Below are 13,238 nucleotides of genomic sequence, written 5' to 3'. Positions count from 1 at the left end.
ACTAATAAATATTTTATTCTAATAACTTTAGTGTTTCCAGCTAATCTTACAGTCTGAAAAAAAAACTCCAGATGAAAGTATCAAACTAATCTTGAACAGCAGAAAAATAGTAAACCACCGAGTCATTCCACACACCTAAATACATAGTGATGCAGGAATCCTATCAAAGGGTTTGCAACTTTACTTCACTCCCAGGCAAGAAGTTGCTAAAGAGAATTTATACCATTAGAGAGATGACATTACCATGTCACACCTAATGTAAAAAGGACCTGCCTCAGAGAGCAGTGTTTAGATGAAGCATATTCCATTTTTTACACACCCTGCTTTTGAACTGTTCACATTCCTGTTGTATGGCAGAAGATACCACAGCGTATGCTGTAAAACGACCAGGTTCAAGAACAGTTTTTTCCCCAAGTGATTATACTCTTGAACTCTGGTGTTAACCTAAGGGATGTAAGATGCTGACAAATCTTATGATAACCAAACAATGCAATAACAAAAAAGATATCATAACCAACTTATCAGTTTACAAGAAATGTATGTGCAATACAAACCGCTAAATATTCTCATAATACAGAGAACATGAGAATTACACTGGGTAATAAAGTACATGTGCAATAAGGAACTGATCAGCTGCTATAGCAGTGTATAGAATAATTGTAGTAATAAGTAACAACATAACTAATAGAAAGGTAAATGTTAGGTCTGATACACACGTAATTGTATGTATGAATATGTCTCTCTTCCAAGCACGTATAATTGCATGTATGTAATTGCATGCATATATTTGTCTTCTTAAAGTATGATGTACATAATTTCATTTAGACTTCACTTATGGTGTTTAAATGACTAATAAAGTTTACTTTGACTATTGAAGTGAAAACCACCTGCTGATCATTGTCCTCGGAAGTGTGATATAGTTCCCAGCAGGCAAGTGACTGTTTAAAACATGGTACTGTTAGCAATGGTCACTCATTTATTGCACAACATGCAAATTTAAAACATAAAGGATGCAGTTTCTAACTACTATAATGTTTTACTCTATACTATGATGCTGTGTACCTGGGTTTGGGAAATGAGACATTTTGCCCAGCACCAGAAGTGAGATGTGTGGCTGGGTCAGCTCTCCCATCCCAAAGCACAGGTGCTTGTATCTACATCAAGTTGTCAGAAGGAATTAAGCCAATGTTGTTTCTGCGAAATGTATGGAATTATGGTGGCACATCCCAGCCATATGTTACTGCACATGGCTCTGTAGTGCAAGAATATAATGTACAAATATGTGTCTCTCCCTCCCTCATGGCTCCAGATGTCTATTTTGTCTATGGTGACGTTCATGGTCTCATTACCTTTCATCACACAAGGGTTCTAGTAACTCACCCATTACATGTATGATGCAGGTACTATAAATGAATGTAAGAAAAGTAGGAGTACTATCAGGAGACCAGAGCTTAAAGGCAATGGGAGCTAGAAAGATAATGGTTTCCCTTGTCATAGATAAATTTGTATGGAAAAAAAACAAGAAAGTAAGATCATGCATAGAAAGAGCTGCTTGTAAATCTGAAAATTATTAAACAACCACTCACAATGAAGTTTTTGAATCACTTCAGCAAGTTTTCTAAGCAGATGTTGCTTCTACATATTTATTTAGCTTGTCCCTTATACTTGCATGTTATTTTATGTTGGAAACTACACAGCTTCTACCCTGTAGTATTCACACAGTAAACAAATCCTTATTGTTCTACCTAGATATCCAGTCTTTTTAGTTATTACATTGGAGTTTGTAATGATAAGAATGATTTCAAAACCATATGATGTAGCTTAAGCCTCATTTCAAACCTTTTATCGACCTTGGTTCTCCCTTGAAAAGAGGACAATGTCCTAGTGGAACTAACCCAATCAACAAAATGTAAACAAACAAATATAATAGTTCTGTTTTCTACTACAAAAATCTGTGACGGTCAGTCATCTAAACTGAGTGTATAATTCTTACACTGCATTTATTTCTCACTGTTACTGAAAAGAAAGTATTGCTGGAATAGTTCAAAACAACGTTTGTTCAGAAAAAAAAAGGTTTACAGCTTTTGTGCAGTCTGCATGTTGTGAGTACACATGCACACAGACATGACTGTCCCTTCCCATCTCTCTGTCTCTGTCTCTCTCTCACCAGACAGCGATTCAAAGAATGATATGGAAAGCTGAAGGACCAGTTATTTTCTTACAGATTTTAAAATTTAAATGTGAGTTTTTGAGACTTGGTGTTTTGAAGTCTACACAGTAAACATGAAGACAAACTGGAAGGAAAACTTTCATTTTATACATGAAGAATCTGCAGTACTTCTGTTTAAGAGTTGACAGTGTAAAACCCTAGCCCTCACTACTGCATTTCTGTAGCTGTTAGAATAGCTTGTAAACTGCTGAAACATTATGACAGTTCCAGAAAGTGGACGAGAGGTGGTTTCCTGGCAATAGCATACATAATGCAGCAAATTTAGCCATTTTACTTATTAGTCTTTTTCTGTTAGTTCCAGTTTTATGGGGGTGTCCCTTTAACCCAGCATACTCCACATATTTTAAAAAAAGCACTCCTAGGTGTATGGTGGTTAAGGAAGATGGGAGCTGCCTTACAAATGAAATTAACAACCCATCTTCTATCTTCTTGCTCTAGCTACCTATTATATATAAAAAAAAATAGTGCAAGACTGGGTGGGTGAAAAATACCATACCTCTCAACTGTCCAGTTTTTGCCTCTTATTTTTGGTCTGTTCCTCATAAAATGTGTGGTTTTCTGGCAAATCAGTGTGAATTAAAGTCACTAAGTAATGACAGACATTTGAGTTTCAAACTTTATATCTTTCAGAAAATGCCTGATAATCCAAAGCCTGTTTGTTATTCTAGTAACTTTCTAAGTTTATAAGAGCAATACTTACAATCTGTCCCTGTTTTGGGGCCTTTATCCCTCCATTACTATTGGCTTTTCCCATATTTCTTGTATTAAGAGGTGGAGAGGTATGTATTAAGATGGTTACTGAGAAAACAAACAACTCTGTCTGCTTGCATAATCATGCCACTTGCTATTCTGGATCTGCACATTTTCTTTATTATAGATGAAGAATTATCAGTGGGATACTGTTTTTATTATAATTCTTGATTTATCTTACTGTTTTGAGGCTGAAGTTATTTTTTCTGCTTGGGGTGGAATAAACAAAATCTTCCAATAACTAGTTGGCTTCTCACTGTTGGCATAATAATTCAGTAGAGAGCTCCAGCATGGGTGGCACAGTGTCTCAGTAGTTAAGGTGCCTGCCTCACAGTTCCAGAGTCCGTTCTATGTTCACTGTGTGGAGTCTGCACGTTTGGCATTTCCAAAGGTGTTCGTGTTATATTTGCTGAAGACTGTTGCTCAAGGGAACATCTTTGCATGCAGACCATGATCACACTGAGTCAAAGAAAAGTTGAGTATTAAACTATGCTGCTTTTCTCTGACATAGTGCAATCTCAGAGCTGGCGTATATAATGTGACAGGGATTGGGGGTGCAGAGTGGTTGCTGCCACCCTGTGAGAACACTTGCTTGAATGTGTTTCTAGTGGCTTCTACTGCATTCCTAAAGCTGTGTAACTTAAGCAGTTACTTTAGACTTCATAACCTTGAGCATGGGTGGTGCTTCCTGTATGTCTTCCATGTATCTGTCTGTTTTTTCTCTGTGCACTTCAGTTTTGTCTCATCTCTAAACAATATGCTTGTGGACTAGCCATTCTAAACCACAGGTACAATGCATTTATCTTTGCCTCTGTGGCCTGAGTCTTGGCTGAAAAGAACATCAGAAGGACCAGTTCTCTCACATGGGTAACAAGTTAAAAAAACTGAGATTTGAGCTAAAAAAAAAGTTTAAAGAAAGTTGGGAAAATTGAAGAAGTGGTAAATGTAGTAAAAAGAGAATGAAAACATGAACAATAATGAAACTCAAAAACATATCATGAATAAAATGCTAACCATGTTGCAAGAGCTCAACAAAAAGACAAAGAACCTACTTTCATTTTACTGATAACCTAAGTATTCTGTTGGTCTCAAACAGTATAAAAAGTTATGTACTCACTATAATGTTCCATCTGTTTTGTCCATTTTCATTCTTCTTCAACTGATGGGTTCAGATTAGACTCAGACACTTCTATCAGATCATCGGATCGTATAACTCTCAAGCTCCTCCCTTTACCCACAATGACCCACCGATATAAAGGACCTCAGATCAAGTTTGCTGCCCCTGAATATGAAGGGACAACCTACTATAGGAAAATAAACTGAGGTAGAAAGAGAAAAGGATACTGGAGCTCAAACAAGGAACAGAAGTTCCTGTACAACTCTTAGATCCCCCCAGAAGCAAAAAAGAGGGGTAGGTGGGCGGGGAGTTGAGGAATGAAAATGGACAACACAGATGGAATGTTATGGTGATTACATAACTTCTTTATCTGATGTTGTAATTTTCATTCATTCCTCAACTGATGGGACAGAGTCCCCAACTACTGAAACCTTGGGAGGCCCTCAAGGAAGGATATTCCAGAGCACTGTTGAACCAAAGTTTGCTCTATTCCTGGAAATCAAATCTAACTTGTAGTAAGTAATAAAAGTGTGAGGATATGCCCAAGATGCAGCAGCACAAACAAATATCATCTAAAGAAGATCTGGACCAAAAGGTTGACAGATCTTGCGGAATGGGCTCTAGGAGGTTTTGGTAAAGGTAATCCCAATTTACTATAGACGAAAGTTATACAATCGGTTAACCACTTGGCCAGTATAACTTTAGATATTGGATTGCCTAATCTGGTAGGAGAAAAGAAACAAATAATTGGTCAGACTGTCTAAAGTCCTTGGTTCTGTGAGGGTAGAAATAAAGGTGTCTGTGTACATTCAACAGGTATAACATGTACTCTCCTTTATTTGAAAAATGGGAAAGAAGACTGGGAGATTAGTGACCTGGTTTATATTTGAGTCAGAAGCTATATTAGGTAAAAAAGCCGGGTTACTATGCAATGAAACACTGTGTGAAAAATTAGACAAGAAAGCTTTGAAGACAAAACCTGGAGTTCAGACACTCTTCTAGTTGACATAATAGCCACAAGAAAATTGTTTTCCAGGATAAAAGTTTTAGTTCAGCCATGGCTAAAGGTTTAAAGGGAGAATGGGTTAAGTCCTGAAGCATCATATTTAAATTCCAAGGGGGGGGGTGGATCTTTTAATGGAGGTCTATGTCAAAAGGCTTCCTTGAGAAAGGCCTTGAATCATTTAGAAGAGGCTAATGTAAAATTATTTTTGCCTAAGTGGAAATTAGAAATGGCAGCCAATTGAATTCAAATAGTTGAAAAACTAGCTCCTTCTTTAAAGACTGATGTCAAAAACTCAAGGATCACTGATACATTTGCTGAAAAATAATCTAGATGTTTGCTAAGGGCCCAAAAGAGAAATCTTTTCCATTTAGTCTTTTAAATCTTTCTAGTAGAAGCCTTATGGGAAGATAGCAAAATATGATAGACCAGGGAGGACAGCCTTGGCTGACTAGAAAACAGTGGTATTGGAGAAACCATACAGTCAATTTGAGGCTTGTTATATCCTGATGAATCATGCCTGTCGGATGAGACAGGAGGTCTGGAGTTGGATGCAGAATCCAGGATGGATGTAGAAAATGAGGCCAGAAGAATGGGAACCAAATCTGACAAATCCAAAAGGGGGCAATGAGAATAAATGTGCTCTTCAACTGAACTGCTTTCTGGAGGAAATTGGAAATTAGCAGTAAGGGTGGAAAGGCATACTGGAGACTGACTCTCTTGATGGAGGGATCAGAGAAACGAACCTGCTGCATTTGTTGTTGAGGGGAGAGGCAAATAGCTTGCAGCATCGCTCGCCCCACTGACAGAAAATTCTCTCCACCAAACTGACATTGAGAGACCACTCTTGAGGCATCAGAATGAACCTGCTTAGTTTGTCTGCTATCACACTGGTTACCCACAGAATGTGCATTGCTATTAGAAAGTGATTGGAAGAGATCACCTGTTGTCATACTCTCATAGTTTCTCAGCAAATAGGGTAAAATCTGATTCCCACTTGTTTGTTGATGTACCAGAGTACCAACATATTGTCCATCTGTATCGCAATTGTCCCAGATAGGAGAACATCTTGAAAGGCCTGCAATGCTAGGAGGACAGCCCTCATCTTCAGGACATTGATATATGTTATGGCCTCTTCAGAGGAACATGTACCTTGGACTGTCCTTCCCAAGTAGTGCTCCCAACCGAACTGGGTCACAGTGGCCTTGGGCAGGGAAAGAACAAATAGAGAGCCTTTGCAGAGTTGGGTTGAATTAATCCACCAAAGAAGATATCTTTTGCACTCTTGTGTGATCTTGACTGGAGTAGAAAGATGTTGGAGAATGGACCACTGAGTAGACAGAGTCCATTGAAGTATTCTCATGTGGGACCTGGCCAGGGTAATGAGGGTGATAGCTGTTGCCATGGATCCCAGAGCCTGTAATATTAATCAAGCTGGAAGGGAAGAACTTTAAATAATTTTCTTGATTTGGGAAGTCAGTGTGTTTATACAAGTAAAGGGAAGAGAGGCTATCTTACTGACTGTATCCAGATGAGGACCTATGAACTCCAGACTCTGCATAAGTATAAGCTGAGATTTGTTGTAACTGACTGTTATTCCCAGATGAGAACACAACAGGAGCAAGTAGTCCCTTACCTGAAAAAGTCAATGCCTGGTTGGGGCAGTTAGGAGCCAGTTAGCTAGATATGGAAACACAGAATCCCAGTAATCTCAAGTAAGCTGCTACCACTGCCATGCATTTGGCCCAGGGGCTGTGTTGAGATCAGAGGGTAATGCTCTGAATTGGTAATGACTGGCTCCCAGCTGGAAGCATAGTTATCTCCTGGAGTGCCAGATCATTTTGTTGTGATAGTATGCAACCTGAAAATCTATCAAGCACATCCAAGCATCCTTTTGCAACACACGAAAAATGGACTGAACTGTAACCATCTGAAACTTGCATACTGAACAAACTTATGTAACTTGCTTAGATCCAGAATCAGTCTCAAGTCCCCTGTCTTTTTTGGTACTAAGAAGACCATCTGTGGTCTGGGGGACCCTCTTGGATGACTCTTTTTTCTAGCAGCATTTTTATTTATACAGATGCTTCTTCCTTCTGACTGCGTGGAACATCAGGGATTTTCTTCATGACTGTGGGAGGGCTTAGGGATAATGGTATGGTATAACCTCTGGATATAATCCTCCGTACCCACGCATCTTTTTGATAGCTAACCAGGCTCTCTGGTGCAGGGATAAATGACCCCCGGACTGCCTTCACAGAGGATCAGTCGGGCCTCCCTTCTGGAGCACTGATAGGGCCTATCTGAGAAAGAATCTCTAAAGTCCTGGTTCTGCGGACCACCCCTGCAGTGGGGATGGCATCTTCTATTTGAGTCCCCCCCCCCCGCCCCTGGGGGAACTATTTTTATGGGAATCCTGGAAAGAGCCCTGGGACTTCTTAAAAAAGAAGTTATGTACTCACCATAATGTTCCATCTGCATTCTCCACTTTCATTCCTCCTCAACAATTGTATTCAGATCCAAACCCAATTGTTGAGGAATGAATGAAAACTGACATCAGATCCACATCTTTCTGTCACTTCGATGGATACCAAACAAGGGCCTTTGAGGGGGTAGAAAAATGTACACACACAGCAGACAGGGTCTTTCCCTCTTTTTTTATACCTGGAGAGCATGTCTTTAACCTTAGGGACAAAGAAGATCTAACAAAGGGTGCATTGACGAACTAAGACTTAAATGGTTCTGCAAAATCACTTAAGGACATCCAAGCATGTCTTTTGATGGCTATACTTGAATCTGGCACCTGAGATGTACCTTCTGCAGCATGGCAGATCAACTTCATGGATGCATTTGAGACAGATTGGAGGATGACTAGCATCCTGTCTCCATCTTTGGTGGACAGGCACCCAGAAAGAGATTTAGTAAGCTCTTTGATCAAACCTCTTTGCAGCCTTGTAAAATGTGTCAAGTAATTCAGTGACCCAAGTGCAAATGTCGATGAAGTATAAATACGCTTCTCATATCTGACAAGCTCTAGACTCTCTACTGGGGGATGGACAGAAGAACTCTGTTCTGTTAGTTCCTTTCTCGTAGCTCCAGCCACAACCATGGCATCAACAGGTACTCCCTTGTTCCAGTGTGGAAGGTCTTTGGGGGGGTTCAATATTTTTATCTGGTCTTTTTGGTATAAGCTCAACAGTGTCCAACTCCTTCCAGGCCCACTGAGAGACTAAGTCAATGAGCTCATCGGCTGGGGGGGCGGTCAACCAAGAAGTAGATGTGCCAGACCCAAAAGCCTTCAGGAACACGGATTCCTCCTGGGAGGGAGTGTCTGAAGACCAACCACCTTTTTGTTTCAAGAGCTCCAGGATGTCTCCAAAGGAGACGTCATCAGGTGGTGATCTGAGGGACCCCTCCCCCTCATCAAAATCAGTGTCATCTGAGAGATATTCCTGGGAGGAATCTAAGTGCCTCCTCTTGCACATCCTCTTTTGAGGAACTTCCTCAGTTGAATGTCTGAGGAAGTGTTGGAAGAGATAACAATGCCCTAATGAACTGGCTGGAGACTAGTTCGGTTTGGTTGTTCCAGTGGAAGAGATGGCTGAGGCTCAGAATACAGAACAGTATGAGTCAGGGTTGTCTGATCCAATGGGGAGCAGGGAAATCTGTTTTCTAGTCATGGGGAAAACCCTATCCACAACCTCTACAGCAGAGTGCCTAGGAGAAACAGAAGCTAATTGCTCTGAAGCTGGAACCTCTCAGATCATTGGCTCTTGTAACCCTATCAGTGCTCCACCCGAGAAGGGAGTTGGATCCAAGCTATCCAGCACCAAGGCTTTGAGGGGAAGAGGCAGTTCCAAAAGCTCTGGAATTGACTCCAACTCCTCGGAAATAGTGTCGATGCTTCAGCTCTGAGAATCCCCTGATTCCAAAAACGCTGCCAGTCAGCTCAGGGGAACCACTGGAGTTGAACAGCAAACAGTCTCTGGATCTGAAGTAGACACACCCAGGGATCTTGGAGCTGGTGAATCTGAAACAGAAGAATAAACTGGAGGAGATATCAGAGGGGAACTGGACTGACGTTTGCTCTCAATCCCGGAAGGGGGTCAAGATCTGGGAGAATCCCCATCTGTATCTGTGCTCTGAGGAATTTCCTCATCATCCTGTTCACATCTCCTTCTAAAAGGCTCCTGCAGGATCGAAGACAGGACATAATGGATGGAGGCCAAGAAATCCTTCAAGGCAACAAATCTAGGAATGGACACGGGAGCCTGGATAGAGTCAGATCGGGTAGAAGCTGTGCAGTACGGTGTGACATACCCACTCTGGGCCAGTAATCAAGGAGCCTGAATTCTCACTGACACTGGAGATGGATGTTCACTTGGAACAAAATTGGATACATCCAGTATTTCCAGATACAGTTCTCTGCATCAAGCACACTTTCCCTTAAGAGCAGACAAGGAACACACTCAGTCTGGATTTCTCTATCTGTCTCCCTTCAGGTCCCCAATAAGACACTCCCACTAGCACAGCTATAGAGCTGAGACCTCAGCTGAGTGTCCAAGCCAAGTTCCCCACCACTCTCTGTGAAACCAGTGCTTTGTGCCCCTGCTCCAAGCAGCTGACACACACTCTCTTTGAGATTTGATTTTTACACACACACACACACACACACACACACACACACACACACACACACACACACACACGGAAAAGGCTGATACAGATTTACTAGCTATGCCCCCTTCTACTCAGGCTATAAGGTAGTTACACTGTCACCAGACACTCCAAAGCCAGATATATATACCTCTCAAATTCTTACAGCAAGAAATCTGGACAAAGCCATAAATAATGGGGGGGGGGGGCCCCCAAAATAGGGACACTTTTTAAACATTGCTCTTACAAACTTAGAAAGTTGATAAAATAGCCGAAGTATGAAAAATGTTATATATCACAGCTGACTATAAAGTATAAAACCAAGGGAATTATGTATGCTGTTATATCCGTGGAGGATATGATAGCAACTTTCTGCAGCGCTAAAGTGCAATCCCACTGAAACTAGAGGTAGTTAGTGGCTGTATGTGCAAAGCATGCAACAAAGTACCTCAGTCCATTCCCACATTGTCTCAGAGCACAGCTGTAATTAAGGAAACTTGAGCTGGAGGCAGCTGCGAAAATTAAACCATCTACAGAGGGAAGAGAGCATAAACAAGTTTCAGAAAGGGAAAAAGAGTGAGAAGAAATTGAAAAGCAGTGTCGCCATGAGAGGGAAATAATGGTCCATCATCAAAGACAAGTGAGTACCGATGGAGGCCAAAACATAGATGCCAAGGTTAGTACCAACTTGTTTCCTTACTATAAAGGGGAGAATGGCTTTGATAGTTTTATTTAAGCATTTGAAAACGTGTGTAATGAACATCAAATTAATTAGGACAATGATGGAGATTTTTTAACTCCTCTATCCATGGGTAAGGCTGTGACGCCATATCAAAAATGAAGGATGTGGATTGTATGAGTTATGACGAAGTTAAACACTTTTTATTTGAAAGTTTTAAAATGACTCTTGAAGCTTAAAGAAAAAAATCTTTGAACATAGAAGAAATGTAGATGATAGCGAATGGGTGATTATAACTGCAGAAATAAGCATTTACTTTCATAAGTGAACAAGTAGATGTCAACTCTCTACATTTGAAATGCTAGGACAATGTATAAGATAGCAAGCATTTAGAACTTTGCTTGAAGGCATGAGAATATGGTTAGTAGATTGGGAGTGCAACACTCCTGAGGAAATCAAGGGAGAGTGTGACATTCATCTAGCCAGCAAGGCATAAATGCAAAAGGAAGGGGTAGCCAACACTGCACAGGATTATGACAAAATCCATGTTGGCAACCTTCACAGCATGTACATAGGCAAAAGAGGAAAATACTGCCTTAAGTACACACCAAGGTCTTGGAATAAAATGTTTTCAGTGTAACCATACTGGGCATAAGAAGTCCAAATATCCACAGGCACAGGTTGGGGCAAAAACATGAGGGAACTAACAGAAGTAGCAACACAGCAGTGGTAGGTTACGTTGAAACTGCAGCTTTGATTATGACAGTGGTCTATACTGTATCCTGGGTATAGTGTACAGCAACTGTTGTTAAAAGGAATACTACATCTAACATAACTATTGTAGAGCCTGTCATTTTTGGACAGAAACTTTACTTGCCTGAGTATAGGAGGGACACCATTTCAGCTGCAGCTGCTGCCAAGGCTTAATTTAGACTGGGAATGGGGCAAAGAGCCAAGCAGGTAGCAGTTTCTTATGATATCACAGAAGATGTTGTAATAGATAATGACTATAACAACAGTACACTTTGGACATGCAGTCACACTAACCAAAGCTTACAGACAATCATGTGGAAAATGAAAATATTAATGGAAAGGCTGGAAAAGCATAAAGGAACACTCTTATCCACAGGAAAAAAGGAATCTGTTTTCCAGTCCTCTTTTCTTGGTGTCTTGGAGCAAAATTTTGCCAACTGATTGCGGTGAATGGAAGCAAAAATATCTATCTAAAGTACTCCCCACAGTTAGATCAGTTCCTGGAAGATCCCATGATTCAATTTCCAATTGTAAGGGTCTATCCAGGTCCTGCTCAGCTTGTCTACCACAAACGTTTGCTCTAGTGAGATATGAGATGCTTGCAGAGTGAGATAGTGCTGAAAAACTGTATCCCAGGCTACCATGGCAAGTCTGCACAGAGGGCAAACTTTTGTTCCCTGTTTGTTTATGTACCACATCACTGCAGTGTTGCCTGTAGCAACCTGAAATGGTCCTGGGATCACAGATGATTCAGAGACTTGACAGCATTTATGACTGTTAACATCTCTTTTATGTTTATATGTTTTAGTCTGTCTTTTCTGTTCCAAAGACCATGTACTTTTATCCCCATGGACACTGTTCCTCAACCAGAATCTGAAGTGTCGATTATTACAGACTGTACTAGAACTCTGAGGGAAAATGGAAGACTTGGATTCAGATAAAATTAGTCTCTTCACCAAATAAGTTCTCTTCTCAAAAAACCCAACGCTGGAATCTGTAAAATCAGAAGATGTTGATGTTGGAGCCATATATATAGTCTAAGTACCACTATTTTTTTCTCATGTAGAGTCTTGCTAATTGCATCAAGAGAATCATACATGCGATGAATCTTAGTATCCAGAGAAATTCCCTTGCTGAGACTTTTGTTTGAGTGAAAGAAATCTCATGAATACTCTAGATATAGCCCAACCTTTTTCCTGTAGAATAAAATCTATTTGAACTGAAGTATCCAGGAGACACCCCAGGAAAACAATCCTGTGAGGAGTTAAAGAAAACTTTTGGATGTTCTCCTGAAACCCCAGTCTTTGTAAGAGACCTCTCAGCCAAGAGAGAGATTACTGAAAAATTGTATAAATAAGGAAAAATGTGAATACCTTACATTCTGCAGTAGGCTATCACTGGAGCTTTACGCTTGGTAAACATTCCTGGTGCCGTGAGCAATCCAAAGAGCAGTGCAGAGAAATGAAAGTGTGATCTAAAGAAAACCTTAAGAAATATTAAAAATCTAGAGATATAGGAATGTGATAAGCGTCTTTTAAATCTAGAGACACAAAAAATTTAAATGGGGCTGAGAGCTAACATTTTGAAATTTGGAACAGTCACAAAGTGGTTTTAAAAGGAAAAATCTAGAACTGCTCTCAATGAAGTTTCTTTCTGTGGCACCAGAAACATTCTTGAATGAAAACCTTCACCTATCTGAGGAGGAGGGACAGCTTCTATCACCCATTGAGTTAGGAGATGCTGAATGACAGGAGGGAAAAAGAAGTCTGATTTAGTGGATGAGGAGGAATCCCTTGAAAATGATGGATGGAGGTTTCCACTGTCATCTTTATCTGTGAAGACTCACTTTCAGAATCCATTTATTTGATACTATCTGGAACTTCAGATTTTTAGGAAGAATTAAAGGCTTACCAGGATGGGAAGTAGGGATTCCGAAAATATTCATTCAAGCTTGTTAGACTGACCATTATTGTGGGGGAGGTGGTTCCTCTTTCTTTTCAGAGCATCCCTGACATTGATTTTTAAAGATCTGCTTGCCACAAGCTTGCTG

General features: G+C 40.4%; 1 protein-coding gene across 3 annotated transcripts in view; it reads right to left on the bottom strand.

The window, feature by feature from the left end:
• Positions 1–13,238, bottom strand: part of IQCH (IQ motif containing H) — a 4,045,691-nt gene that overhangs the window by 2,489,341 nt on the left and 1,543,112 nt on the right. The window lies entirely within an intron of this gene.

The sequence above is a fragment of the Protopterus annectens genome, chromosome 7.part0 (assembly GCF_019279795.1).
Source record: "Protopterus annectens isolate FY-2018-M chromosome 7.part0, PAN1.0, whole genome shotgun sequence".
Classification (NCBI taxonomy): Eukaryota; Metazoa; Chordata; order Ceratodontiformes; family Protopteridae; genus Protopterus; species Protopterus annectens.
Note: the sequence above shows the minus strand (reverse complement) of the source record. Positions and strands in the feature narration are given on the sequence as shown.